Below are 14,515 nucleotides of genomic sequence, written 5' to 3'. Positions count from 1 at the left end.
ACATAAAGTACATAAAGATTCAACTACCCCACAAATACACACCAAGTCCTATTTTCTCATCAGCAATAAAAAGAAAAGTTCTTGCTTTTCCGGAAGCTTGATTCCAGCTCCAAGGACACAGTGGCACCAGATGGTGCTGAATGTTCTGCAAGGGATTGCCACGGGACCCTGTGGTGGGGAGGCAGGGCCCACTGATGGAGCAATGAGATTAGCCAGGCCAGTGGAGAGGAGAGGATGTTGTGACCAGGACTGGAGAGGTGGCATACCAAAACATAAAGTGGTTCTGGAGGAGGAGATCAGCAAGAGGGGAAACCTTGATGAGATGCTGCTGTTGGGGTGAACCTTGGATGGCATCTTTTGAGGAATGCATTTAGGCAAAGGGAATAAGCAGATTAACCTGAGGCACAAGTGTATTACTGTGAGGAAGGACATTAGTTACATTCCAGACCCTATTTTAATTTAGCATTGGATCTTAAAGTGATAGAAAACCATGATAACAGCTAAGAAAACCAGTGTAGAAAGTAACCTGGCAAAAGTCAAACTCCTGAGCTGCACTTTTTTGTTTTTGCTGTACCAGGGCCTAAGGCATGCCAGATAAGTACAGGAAGTACACCCAATTTTTTTTTTTTTAACTAGGAACTGAACCTGGGGGCATTTTTAACCAGTGAGCCACAACCCTGGCCCATATATTTTCTGTTTAGAAATAGTCTTGCTGAAGCTGCCTTTGAACTTAGATTCTCCTTCTTCAGCCTCTTGAGCCTTTGGGATTACAGGTGTGTACCACCGTGCCTGGCCACATCCAGCCATTTTTATTTTGAGACAAATTTGCTGAGGCTGGCCTGTTGAAATCATCTTGTCTCAGTCTCCTGAACTGGTGGGATTACAGGTATGAACCATCAAAATGATTTAAGCTGCACTTATTAAATAGTCATACAGATCACCTCTTTATGCAATTCAGTGGTTTGGTTTTTTTTGTTTGTTTTTGGTACCAGGGATTGAACCCAAGGATACTCAGCCACTGAGCAACATCCCCAGCCCTTTTTATTATTTTGAGACAGGATCTCACTATAAATAAAATCTACATTATGTGGTCTCTTCTAAATTTGTTAACCTTGGCATGATGTTTTAATAAATCATTCTAAAAATCTGTTTTGTTTTGTTTTTTTTTTTTTTCATTTTTAAATGAAACGTGGTTAATCCCAAAGCATAAAACATAAAATAGTGACTCCAGGTTGATCTGTTCTCGTGTTTTATTGGGAATTGAACCCAGGGGTACTATACTACTGAGCTACATCCCCATTCTTTTTTTGTTTGTTTTAGAAAGGGTTTCAGGTTACCAGGGTTCAAACTTGGGATCCTCCTGCTTCAGCTTTGAGTTACTGGGATTATAGGCATGCATCACTGCACCTGGTACATACTGATCTTAAAAATTTTAATAGGGACCAGGGGATATAAGTCTTAGAATTCCAATAAATGTAAGTAGATACTCTACCTTAGAGTGGGCCTAACTGGGTGACTCACTTTCCAAAGAATATAAAAAAAAGGGAAAATAGTAACTTCACTGTGGGAGCAAACTGACACTAACTTAACCAAAGTAAAGTTGGCATCACTTGTGAAAAATCATGTCAATATTTGCCCTCTGGGTTGACATGGTAGGAAGAGCATTTCACCTCTGATATTTTTTCCTAAAGACCCATAACTGATTAGAAGACATTCTACAAGATACTCCTTAAATTGTCACAAGTCATGAAAATCAAGGACAAAGACCAAAGGAATTTAGAAAGTACCAACATTTATTTCTTCTGACAAATACAGATAAGATGCTATCAGTAAGAAAATTGGGTGAGTGGTACATAAAAACATTTGTAAATTTTTGATATATAAAAATTTCTTCAAAATCAAATTGTTAGGAAAAACAATGGGGTGCTTCTATCCTGTCAGTCTGTTTCCCAGGCAGAGACCCTCAAGAGGTGGCTATGCCAGGATTAAAATCCTAGTACGCAGATTCAGCCTGCAACCTTAGCAGAGTCAGCCATTTAGTGAAAACGCCTGCAATGACGGCTGCCTGGGGATCACAGGATGGAAGTGTTTAGCACAGTGCCTGGCACTGAAGAAGCTGCTGCTATTCTTAATGCCTCTTCAGTTCTTCTGCCAAGCAGCATAAAGGACAGCTGGCTAGAATCCTGGTGGGAAAATGCTGGCAGTTGCTGGAGCATTCTTTATATTTCCTGTGATGGGACATTGCAACTTGTTCTGCTGTATCCTGGTAACCAGGAATGCAGTCATCCAGGTCTTTGGAAGTAGGGCCAGGGTTTTGTTTGCAAGAATTAAGTTGTGGTGCAGCTCAGTTTGGAACTTGGCAGCCTATGAGCCGCTGAGGTGGGAAAGAACTTGACGGGGGCTGTTGCCTACCGAACCTGCAGACCCTGAAAGCCCAGCCTGAATACATAACCTGAAGGTGACGACTATGACTACAACCCCAACAGGCCCCACTTCACCACCACTTACAAGTCTTCCTGTCTTCTCTCTGGCCCCATCCTATCCTTGGGCCATACTTCAGGCCTGGAGGCTAAGCTCTGCAGTAGAGCCAAGCATGAGGTCTGGTGCTTCCATTCTGGGCACTGTGGAAGTAAATGCTAACTGCTATTCCCTTCTGTTAAGTCACTGCCCCACCCTGATGTATTCAGAATAGAATCCAGACTCCTCAGGGAATCTCAGTGTTTTGTCTGCCCCAGCTGGTCACACCCTTCACTCTTGCCTCACACTGTCCAAGCCAAACAGTTCCTTTTCCTTTTCTAATTCCCCAGTCCTTCCCTGGCCTCTCCACCCTCAGTTTGGCTCCTTTGGCATTTACTCACTTTCATGTAGCCTTATTGTCTTCTGATCATCTGAGAACCAGCTCTTCTCACCCACTGAGTTTCCTTCCTCACTGCCCCTCAGGATACCCCTCCACTGAATTCCCATAGTGCCTGTATTCCCACATGACACCATTGGCCACCCTCTAGTGTAATAGCCTATTTTTTCCCACTAACATAGGCTCAGAGAGGGCAAGGAATATGCCTTGCTCATTGTCTGCTACCCAGCACCTGGCCAATTTTGCACAAAGTAGGGGCTCAATAAAGATTGTTACATTGTTTGATGAATTGTAGGAAGATGGATGAATAGATTTCCCTCTTCTGTGGTTCAGCCAAGTGGTACTTTGAAGGACTTTTCTGGATCCTGGATAAATTAAAACAAAATGTGTATTCCAGGGCTCCAAAGGAGATCTCCAAGGGCTTTAAAGAAATGAGAAAGATACAGGATGTCAAGATGGAAATGGATTAGGGAACAAAGATTCAGTCAAAGAAGGCTGAGCCAGCCCTGAGAGCAAATTGGGCTTCTTAGCCGGGGGGTTGAGCTGAGGCTCTGTCCCTACACCCCCAAACCAAGGTGAGGGAGCTCAACATTCACATGATGCCAGAAATAATCTGAATCTCTAGGCTAATGTAGGCCCAAGGAGTAGTGTTCCTAAACTCTTGGCAGAAACAAAAGCCAATCTTTGAAAGCCATTCACAACGGAGGCCCTCCGGTTTCCCACTACAAAGAAGTCAGTACACACGAAAACAAGCTACCAGAAAAAGAGAGCAGAAATATCAAACACTTAGATACTCCCGAAGACTTAAGGTATTAATATATAAAACAACTGTGTATGAAATGTTTAAGAAAATAGTGGAATAACAAAAAAAGACCAGGCAAAAGCTATAAATAATAATTAAGTACATGTGAAAAAGACCAAAGAAAATTCTCGGAAAAATACATGTAATTATTGAAATTAAATGCTCAGTGGATAGGTTAAATGGCAGCTGAAGGAAGAATTACTGATCTCCAAAATAAATCTAAAGAAATTACAGAACAGAGAGATAATTGCAAGAGGACTGAAACAAAATATACTTCTGGAAGACTTCCTCTGAATTCTTCCTGAGAACATTAGCCTCACTAGATGTTTCTGTCTTCCAATCAACCTTCGTTCACCCAGGTACACTGGGTGGTAGCCTCCTGTTGCCCAGAGAAGGTACTATCAATGCAATTCAGACTCTTGATGCAGGATCAGTAAAACCTTTTCCAAAATATAAATTCAGGGGAATATTGTTGGCCTTAAGTGGCCCAAGAAGAAGATATATGAGGGACTCAAAGTTGTGTCTTGGGGAAAGAGGCAGCAGACTTGTTGATATAGCTCTAAAGTAGTAGAAGTTGCTGGGTGCGGTGGCATGCACCCAGTGACTTGGAGATGGAGGTGGAGGATCACAATTTTGATGCCAGCCTGAGCAACTTAATGAAACCCTATCTTAAAAAAAAAAAAAAAAAAAAAAAAAAAAAAAAAAAAACAAAAAGGAGGATATAATAATGGTAGAATGCCCCTGGGTTTAGTCCCCAGTACTGAAAGGGAGGAAGGAAAGAAAAGGGAGGAAGGAAAGGAAAGGAAAGGGAGGGAGGAATAGAAGTCTACCATTGGGTAGGAGTTGTGGAAAATAGAATTGAGCCTCAAATGAAGAGTTTTATAACAGCTGCTAATAGAATAAAACCACTTCATGAGTAGGAATCTCTCCATGATTGGAGGCATATACATGAAAAACAAGACCCACACCCCCCCTAAGCTGATTACACCAGAATCATTGTGGCAGAAACAATCTCTTCATTTTCTATTGTAATTAGGAATCTTAATTTTTAGCTGGATGTATGACTGATCAGAATAAAGACTATAATTCTCAGTCAGGCATGATGGCTCACTCCTGAAATCCCAGTGGCCCAAGAGACTGAGACAAGAGGATTGAAAAATTCAAAGCCAGCCTCAGCAATTAAGTGAGACCGTATCTCAAAATAAAAAAAATAAAATAGAAAGGGTTGGAATGTGGCTCAGTAGTTAAGAGCCCCTGGGTGCAATCCCTGGTACTGAAAAAAATTTTTAAAAAAAGACAGAAAGAAAATTACAAATTCTCAGCTTCCCTGGACAGCTAGGTGTGGCTCATGTGCTTAAGTTGTGGGCTGTAAGGTGAGGAGATGTAGGCAGAGTTGTATGTGTGTGTGATTTACAGGAAGTATCTTGCAGTGAATCATGTCCTGCCTCTTCCCTTTCTTCCAGGTATTCGCTTTCAGATCTTTGCTGGAACTTGTTATTTTATTAGCCAGATCTTCCCTGATCTGGCCATCATTAGCATCCCTCACTTCTGGCCATCATTCTCCAGTTATTCATTTACTCTGCTGTATTTATAGCCCTTAATGCCACCTGATACATGTCTTTATCACCAAGTCCAATGCTTCTCCAACATGAGAATTCATCAGATTCAGATCCCATGGTTTCTGCTGAAGGCTTGAAGATTTGCATTTCTAATAAGTTCCCAAGTAGTGCTGACATTGGTCCACAAACCTCACATTAGAGCCCTAGCCTGGGCAATTATTGGACTTGTCTAATGAGGTCACTACATATCCCAGCACCTGAAACAGTGCACACCTATAGTCACAAATTGTGCTCTTAATCACCCTACTGTCTAGAGCAGTCAGGCTGCCAAGGGTCACAGGAGGCAGACCTTTCCTGTCCTCATGTCTGCAGAGGTTGAGAAGTAGATGGTAGCAGAGTCCTGCATCTGAAGGGAGCCCAGTTGCTATAGGAGTTTGCATCTATTATATATGGATGACCACAAGGTGGCAGCATCGTTGTGGCAGGAACTATCTGCCATGTGGATGCATTGGTTCTAATTCTGTTTCCTTTTTTTTTTTTTTTTTTTTTTCAATTTTGGGGCTGGGTATTGAATCCTAACCCTCACACATGCTAGACTAGTGCTCTACCACTGAGCTATATCTCCAGTCCTGCATATTTCTTTTGTTGTTGTTGTGGTTGTTTTGGGACTGGAGATTGAACCCAGGGGTGCTTAACCACTGAACCATGTCCCAGCCCTCTTCATTTTTCAAAAATGAAGGGATGGCTTCATTTTTGAGACAGGGTCTTGCTAAGTTGCTGAGGACTTCACTGCATTGCTAAAACTTGTCTCAACTTGCTATCTTCCTGCTTCAACCTTCTGATTTCTCTGGGATTACAGACATGTATCACCAAATCCAGCTTGCATATCACATTTCTTCTAGGCCTTTTCTTAACTTTATAGAGAGGAGGTTGGACTCTATGTTATTCAAAGAGCTCTTGCAGCTCAGATAATTGCAATCAGTAAAATTTAAATCTCTCTTCTCTCCTACTGAAAAACAGCAGAACCCATTAGAATTAGCACCGAAAAAAATGTAATGCAAGCCACAAAATGAGCCACATATGTAATTTCAAATTTTGTAGTAGCCATATTAATAAAGCACAAAAACAACATTAATTTTAGTAATATTTTATTTAACCCAATATGTCCAAAATATTTTTATTTTTTTTTTAAGAGAGTGAGAGAGGGGAGAGAGAGAGAGAGAGAAAGAGAGAATTTTTAATATTTATTTATTTTTTTTAGTTCTCGGCGGACACAACATCTTTGTTGGTATGTGGTGCTGAGGATCGAACCCGGGCCGCATGCATGCCAGGCGAGCGCGCTACCGCTGAGCCACATCTCCAGCCCCCAAAATATTTTTATGACATGTAATCAATATAAAGAAACTATTATATTTTACTCTTTTTGTACTAAATTTGAAATCCATTGTGTATTTTATGCTTTCAATGTATCTTGATTTGGACTAGCTGATTGGTGTTGTAGCTCAATGTAGAGTACTTACTCAGAATGTGCAAGGCCCTGGGTCAATCCCTAGTACTGAAAAAAAAAATTGTCTGGTTTGGACTAGCCATATATTAAAGAGCTCAACCACCACATGTGGCTATGGCTGCCATGTTAAATAGCATAGTCCTAGATATTCATACTAAATATTTATTGAGGTAGGTACTATGCTGAGTGTTTTACACACATTCTCTTACTCCACACAGTACCCTATGAAATAGGCTAGATTAACGTTAGTCCCATTTTTCAGATGAGAAAACTGAGACTTTGGGAGACTGTCAGCCCAGATCACACCACTGGATTTGACCTTAGCTGTTTGGCTCCAGAAGCTGGGCTCTTCATCATAATATAATCCTACTCTAATAGTAGATGCTTAGGGTATATAAACAAAGGGACCCACTGACAGAGATTCCAAATCTAGGGGATACAATATACAGGCCTGTGAGGGCAGGAGCACAGGCCTTGAAGCTACCATGCTCCCACCCCTAGTTGTGCGTTTGACAAAGTTGAGCCTGCTTGGGAAACAATCAGTGACTCTGTAAGGGAGAAACAACGGTCTTAGGAAAATCATGTTTGTGCAATGAGTAATTGACCTTGGATTAAAAATCCTGGCTTCAGGAAAAAACAAAAATTGAGAAATGCAGAACAATAGAATAACCTGCAAAAAAATGAATGAGAGGGTGGGCTAGACTTAAAGTGTGATGGTTATGGAAGGCAAGTTATAGCTCTCAGGAATATAACATTGATTTTGATGATGTTAGTAGATGTAAATTTTTTAAACCTTTACTGTGTTAGCCTTTTGTCTCTGTGACCAAAATACCTCATAGTTTCAGAAGATTCAATCCATTATCAGCTGGCTCCAAGGCAGAAACATGGCAGAGAGGCATTGCAGAGGAAACTGCTCAGCTCATGGCAGCCAGGAAGCAAAGAATGAGAGGAGGGGGCTAGAGAGAAGATAAACCCTTCCAGAGCATGCTCCCAGTGGCCTGCTTCCTCCAAACAGGTTCTTAGTAGTCAGTCCAGCTATGCATGTATTAATCCATCAATTGGATTAGTCCACTGATGAGGTCAGAGCCCTCATGATTCAATCATTGCCTAAAAACCCCACCTCCAAACCTTGCTGCATTAGGGACCATACTCCCAGAGCATGGGCTTTTGGAGACATTTCAGATTTAAACCATAACACCAAGCAACTAAAATGTAGCATCTTATTTAATTCTCATAATCATACTGGGAAAAGATATTGCTGGGGCTGGGGATATAGGTCATGGGTTCAATCCCCAGCACCACAAAAAAAAAAGGAGATACTGCTATTATTACCATTTTGCAGATGAAGAAACTGAGGTACAAGATGCTAGTAGGTAGCAGAGTTAAAATTTAACCAAAGCAACTTGGATCAGATCCATGCACTGAACTGCTCTGCTGTTCTACTGACTCCATTGGTTTCTTCATGGAAATAGTAAGCATACTGACTCTAGAGGCATGAAAGCAGAATATCAGAGATGTGAGAAAATGCTCGAAAGCCTTCATTCCTGGGTAGGATTTGTATTAAGCCTGTCTGTAGAGTAATGGAGGTCGAAGTTATCCATGTGAGTTGTAATCCCAGCAGCTCAGGAGGCTGAGGCAGGAGAATGGAAAGTTCAAGGACAGCCTCAGTAATTTAGGGAGGCCCTATCTCAAAATGAAACATTAAAAAATAAAGCTGGGGATGTGGCTCAGTGATTAATCACTCCTGGGTTCAATCCCTGGTACCAAAAAAAAAAAAATGTTATCCATATGAAAAATGATTAGGAAGGAATCCCAAGTGCCTTTCTGATCCAGCCCCTTCAAAAGAGGCTGCCAAAGCTATGACCTTCACTAAGTCTGGTCAAAGTAAGGGACCTGTGGGAGGTGGCCTGCATTTTAGTTAAGAGAATGGGCTCTGCAGCCACTCAGACCTGGGTTCAAATCCCAGTGTTACTACTTACTAGCACTTAGTTGCTGTCGCAACAAAAAAGTGAGAAACCACATGGGAATAATTTCCACTCCATCAAAAAACTATGAGCACTTCTAATCTCAGTTATTTGGGAGGCTGAGGCAGGAGGACCTCAAGTTTGAGGCCAGGCTGGGCAAATTAGACCCTGCCTCAAAATAAAAAATAGAAAAGCACTGGGGGTGTGGCTTAGTGGTTAAGCACTCCTGGATTCAATCCTGCTACCAAACAAACAAATAAAAACATAAATGAATGAATGAGGAGGTAACTAGAGCTCTGCCAGGACCCACAAGAGTCAGGAGCTAGGCCTGTGATTCAGGAGTTCCACTCTCCCTCCAGCTCACTGGGTAGGGGAAGTGGTAGCAGAGTGAAAGAAATAAGCCGAGGAGGATGGTCTGAGTCCTAAGGAGCAGGAAAAATAGAGGGTGTCAGTTGGTTTGGCTTCTTAGAGTGGAAATAGAGGACCTAGCCAGAAGCCATTCCTGTTCCCTCTGTCCCATGTTTATGGTGGGGCTCACAGGGCTGGCTGTGTAGGGACCCCTCCTAGTGCCTTCCCTCAGCAGCCTCATCGGCCTCTCCATCCTGCTGTGTTGTTCCCCTGGCAGACAAGCACACTCACACACATGCCCATGCTATGTCCCCTCCCAGCTGCTGCCCTGCCCCTGCTTCCCCTCACATACTGGCTCCACTCACCCCCCAACATCAATTTGCAAACCTACTCTGGTCAGTGTTGCCAATCACCTCCATGTGGCCAAGCGCAGTGGGCATTTCCCTGTTTGGCTTGTCCTCTGAGCAGTATTTGACCCAGGTGATCATTTCCTCCTCCAAGCCTTTACTGAGCTAGAAGACGGAATCCTCCCTGCTCAGGGCTCTTCCAGCCAATCTGTAAACACAGAGGCTCCTCAGAGCATGGCCCTCATCCTCTGGCTTTAAATACTGTCTGCCTGTTGAGCATTCGCAAATGTATATTCGATTTTTTTAAATTTCAGAGTGGTGTCCTCAGCTGTCTACTTGATGTCTGCACGTGGGCGTCCGCAGAGCCCAGCCAGAACAGAACTCTGGGTTCTACCTATTTCAGGATGTGTTCTCACAGTCTTCCCCATCTCAGTGGCCACCACCATGGGTACCATCTTTACTTCTCTCTCCCCTCTCCCATTCCAAGTCCTAACATTTCCACCTTCAAAACAGCTTTCAAATCTTTCTCCTTCTCTACATCCTCATCACCACCTGAAGTCACCACTCTCCTCGACTCCTAACTAGCTTCCAGAGTCCCACTCTGATCCCCTTAATTCTCTACCCTTCCACACATCAATCCTCAATGAGCCAGAGCCAGCATCTGCCTGGCCCCTGCCCTCCCCTGGCTGGCCACCATGTCTAGAATAATTCCCAAGAAGCCCAGGCCTGCATGGTCTGGCCCAGGCCTGTGTCGTCAGTGACATTCAAAACCCCTCTCCTGGCTTCCCCTCTCTTGTTTGCTCGCTGCACTCAAACGCACTGTACTTGTTTCTGTTCCTCAAATATGCCAAGAACTTCCTGTTTTTAGGAACAAAAAACATCACTTCTCCATCACCCACACGTGAAGTCTCAGTGGCATCTTGATCCCGCCCTCTTTCCATGTACAGTTGGGCTGAGCTGTGTCCACTCTTCCTCTGGACTTTTCACTCTTCCTCCCCTCTTCCCCACACTCAAGGCTGCAGCCCCATCAGGCCTGCCCTTTCACCTTGCAGCCAGGAGGCTGCTCCCCCTGCCTGCCACCCCAGGTTGCAACCTGTCCTGCCCATGGCTTGACTCTTGACCCCCTCCCCCAGCCATCGATAGCTTGCACTTCAGCTAATATCTGACACCTCCACCTTATTTATTAAGTGGTACTTAATAAATATTGCTGAATGAATGAGTCACAGGGGCAGGACTCAGTCCCACTCAGCAGTTGTCCAAAGCCATGACTTTATCTACCTGCCAGATGGTGCCCTAGGAAGAGTCGGGGAGTCCCAGATGTGATTGGTTGTGGAACATACAACCCAGGCAAGCCGTACTCCTCAATGGGGGCTCAATTTCCTCTTAAGTAGGATGGGAAAGAGCAGAGCCCCTCTTTTCCCAGAACATTGTAACTACATATAGGGCTTTTTATTACAAAGTGCTTCCCCAAAACTGGATAGCAAAAGATCTCTCACCCTGCACAGAAGTCAAAATGAAATGGATCAAAGACTTAGGAATTAGACCCAGAAACCTTACAACTGCTAGAAAAAAAACAGGGTTAACACTCCATCATATAGGTGTAGGCACAGACTTCCTTGACAAGACCCCTAAAGCTCAAAAAATAAAACCAAGAGTCAATAAATGGATTGCCATCAAATTAAAAAGCTTATGCACAGCAAAGGAACCAATTAAGGATGTGAAGAGAGAGCCTACAAAATGGAAGACAATCTTTGTCCCCTACTCCAACAATGGGGAATTAATATCCAAAATATATAAATAACTACAAAAACTTAACACCAAAAACCAAATAACCCAATCAATAAACAGGCAAAAGAACTAAACAGAAACTTCTCAAATGAAAAAACACAAATTGTCAAGAAATATATGAAAAAAAAAATGTTCAACATCTCTAGTAAACAGGGAAATGCAAATCAAAAATATACTGAAATTTCATCTTTCTTTAGTCAGAATGGCAATGATCAAGAATACAAGTAATAATAAATACTGGCAAAAAAAAATACTGGCAAGGTAGTGGGGAAAGGTACACTTGTATATTGTTGGTGGGACCTCAGACTAGTAGATCCAACCACTATGGCAAGCAGTATAAAGATCCCTCAGAAAACAAGGGGGTAGGGCTAGGGATATAGTTCAATTGGAGTGCTTGCATCACAAGACCCTGGGTTCAATCCCCAGCACCACAAAAAAAAAAAAAAAAAGAAAAAGAAAGAAAGAAAAAGAGGGGTAGAACCACTATATGACCCAGCTATCCCTCTCCTTGGTATTTTCTGGAAAGAACTAAAATTAGCATACTTTAGCAATACACTTCAATACGTATTACAGCAGGATAATTCATAATAGCTAAATTATGGAATCAACTAAGATGCTTGTCAGTAGATGAATGGATTAAGAAATTGTGGTATGGGCTGGGGATGTGGCTCAAGCGGTAGCGCGATGGCCTGGCATGCATGCAGCCCGGGTTTGATCCTCAGACCACATACCAACAAAGATGTTGTGTCTGTCTGCTGAAAACTAAAAAATAAATATTAAAATTCTCTCTCTCTCTTAAAAAAAAAAAGAAATTGTGGTATATACACACAATGGAGTTGTACTCAGCCATAAAGAAGAATGAATTTATGGCATTTGCTAGTAAATGGATGAAAATGGAAAACATCATGATGCTAAGTGAAAAAGCCAGACTTAGAAACTCAAAGGTGGAATGTTGGGCTGGGGATGTGGCTCAAGCGGTAGCGCGATGGCCTGGCATGCGTGCGGCCCGGGTTCGATCCTCAGCACCACATACAAACAAAGATGTTGTGTCTGCCAAAACTAAATATTAAAAAATTCTCTCTCTTTCCGCGCTACCCAGGGAGGGATCCATACGGCGTTGTTCTTGATTCCCATCGTAACTTTAAAGGGAAACTGTCACAATGTCCGGAGCCCTTGATGCCCTGCAAATGAAGGAGGAGGATGTCCTCAAATTCCTTGCAGCAGGAACCCACTTAGGTGGCACCAACCTTGATTTCCAGATGGAACAGTATATCTACAAAAGGAGAAGCGATGGCATCTACATCATAAATCTGAAGAGGACCTGGGAGAAGCTTCTGCTGGCAGCTCATGCCATTGTTGCCATTGAAAACCCTGCTGATGTCAGTGTCATATCCTCTAGGAATACTGGCCAGCGGGCTGTGCTGAAGTTTGCTGCTGCCACTGGAGCCACCCCTATTGCTGGCCGCTTCACTCCTGGAACCTTCACTAACCAGATCCAGGCAGCTTTCCCGGAGCCACGTCTTCTGGTGGTTACTGATCCCAGGGCTGACCACGAGCCTCTTACAGAAGCATCCTATGTCAATCTGCCTACCATTGCTTTGTGTAACACAGATTCTCCTCTGCGCTATGTGGACATTGCCATTCCATGCAACAACAAGGGAGCTCATTCTGTGGGTCTGATGTGGTGGATGCTGGCCCGAGAAGTTCTGCGCATGCGTGGCACCATTTCCCGTGAGCACCCATGGGAGGTTATGCCTGATCTATACTTCTACAGAGATCCTGAAGAGATTGAAAAGGAAGACCAGGCTGCTGCTGAAAAGGCTGTGACCAAGGAGGAATTTCAGGGTGAATGGACTGCTCCAGCTCCTGAGTTCACTGCTACTCAACCTGAGGTTGCAGACTGGTCTGAAGGTGTGCAGGTGCCTTCTGTGCCTATCCAGCAGTTCCCTACTGAAGACTGGAGTGCCCAGCCAGCCACTGAAGACTGGTCTGCAGCTCCACTGCTCAGGCCACTGAGTGGGTAGGAACAACCACCGAGTGGTCTTGAGTTGTTCTGCAGTCACACATTAATAAGCAAGGTGGAAATAAGGAGAATAAGCACCAATTTATGGAGAATAAACAACCAATTTCTAAAAAAAAAAAAAATCTCTCTCTCTCTCTCTCTCTCTCTCTCTCTCTTAAAAAAAAGTGGAATGTTTTCTTCCATATCTAGAAGACAGCATAAAATAAAAAAGGAGGAGCCTGGCGTGTGGCACACTCCTATAATCCCGGTGTCTCAGCAGGCTGAGGCAGGAGGATGGAGCAAGTCCAAATCCAGCCTCAGCAACTTAGCAGGGCCCTAAGTAACTCAGTGAGACCCTGTCTCTAAAGAAAACATAAGAAGTGCTGGGGATGTATGTGGCTCAGTAGTTAAGTGCCCCTGGGTTCAATTCCTGGTACTAAAAAAAAAAAAAAAAAAATGGGAAGGATAGAATATCAAGAAGAAAGACAGGGAAGATCACATCAGTAGTGCAGAAGTAGAGGGTTGGGAAAGGGGAGACAGTGCACATGAATTCTTAAAAACCATGTTCTGTGCATATATAAATACACCACAGGGAATTTAACACCTCTAAGTATAAGTAAAAAGAACCAATCAAATCAAATAGACAAGGAAAGGATGTCCAGCAGAATAGAGGAAGGAGACGGGGTGGGGAGAATGAGGGGGGAGGAGAGGAAGAATGGAGGGGAAAGGGGAGAGAAAAGGGGAAATGGTGAACTGTAATGGAATTCCATCCATGTTTGTCAGGATGAACCCGACTACTATGTATAACTCTAAGGCTCTAATAAATACATTTTTAAAAGTGTTTCCCCAGCCAGTCTCCCCTCTGACCTTCACAGCAGTCCCCGGGGATTATCTTCCCCAATTGAACAGATTCTCATTGCAGCAAGTCCAGCCATCCTTTAAACACACAAGTCAGATAACAGCTCTCCTCTGCTCAAAACCTTCCCCTGGCTCCCTCTTCCACTCAGAGTAAAATTAGAGACCACTTGGCCACCCAGCCTCCTTACTGCTCCTCAGACAACTATGCAGGTTCCCACGTAGGAACAGCTCTGGCCTGCCTTCTGTCGGGGACTCTTCCTGCAGACATGGACATGTCAACTACTCACCCCCCTCAAGCCTGCACTCAGATCTCACCTTGTCAGTGAGGTCCACCCCAACACCCTATAAAATACGGGAACCTGCCCCCTTCTCCACCAGTGACTTTCCTTTTTGCCACAGCACTTGACATTCTCCAACACAATATAAATTACTTGCTTGTCTCCTGCCACTAGGATGTAACTCCGTATAGATAGGGATGTCCATGTG

General features: G+C 43.5%; 1 pseudogene; it reads left to right on the top strand.

The window, feature by feature from the left end:
• Positions 1-12,264: 12,264 nt before the first annotated feature.
• LOC144253989 (small ribosomal subunit protein uS2 pseudogene) lies at positions 12,265-13,301 on the top strand (annotated as a pseudogene).
• The last annotated feature ends 1,214 nt before the right edge of the window (positions 13,302-14,515 follow it).

The sequence above is a fragment of the Urocitellus parryii genome, chromosome 1 (genome assembly GCF_045843805.1).
Source record: "Urocitellus parryii isolate mUroPar1 chromosome 1, mUroPar1.hap1, whole genome shotgun sequence".
Taxonomy (NCBI): domain Eukaryota; kingdom Metazoa; phylum Chordata; class Mammalia; order Rodentia; family Sciuridae; genus Urocitellus; species Urocitellus parryii.
Note: the sequence above shows the minus strand (reverse complement) of the source record. Positions and strands in the feature narration are given on the sequence as shown.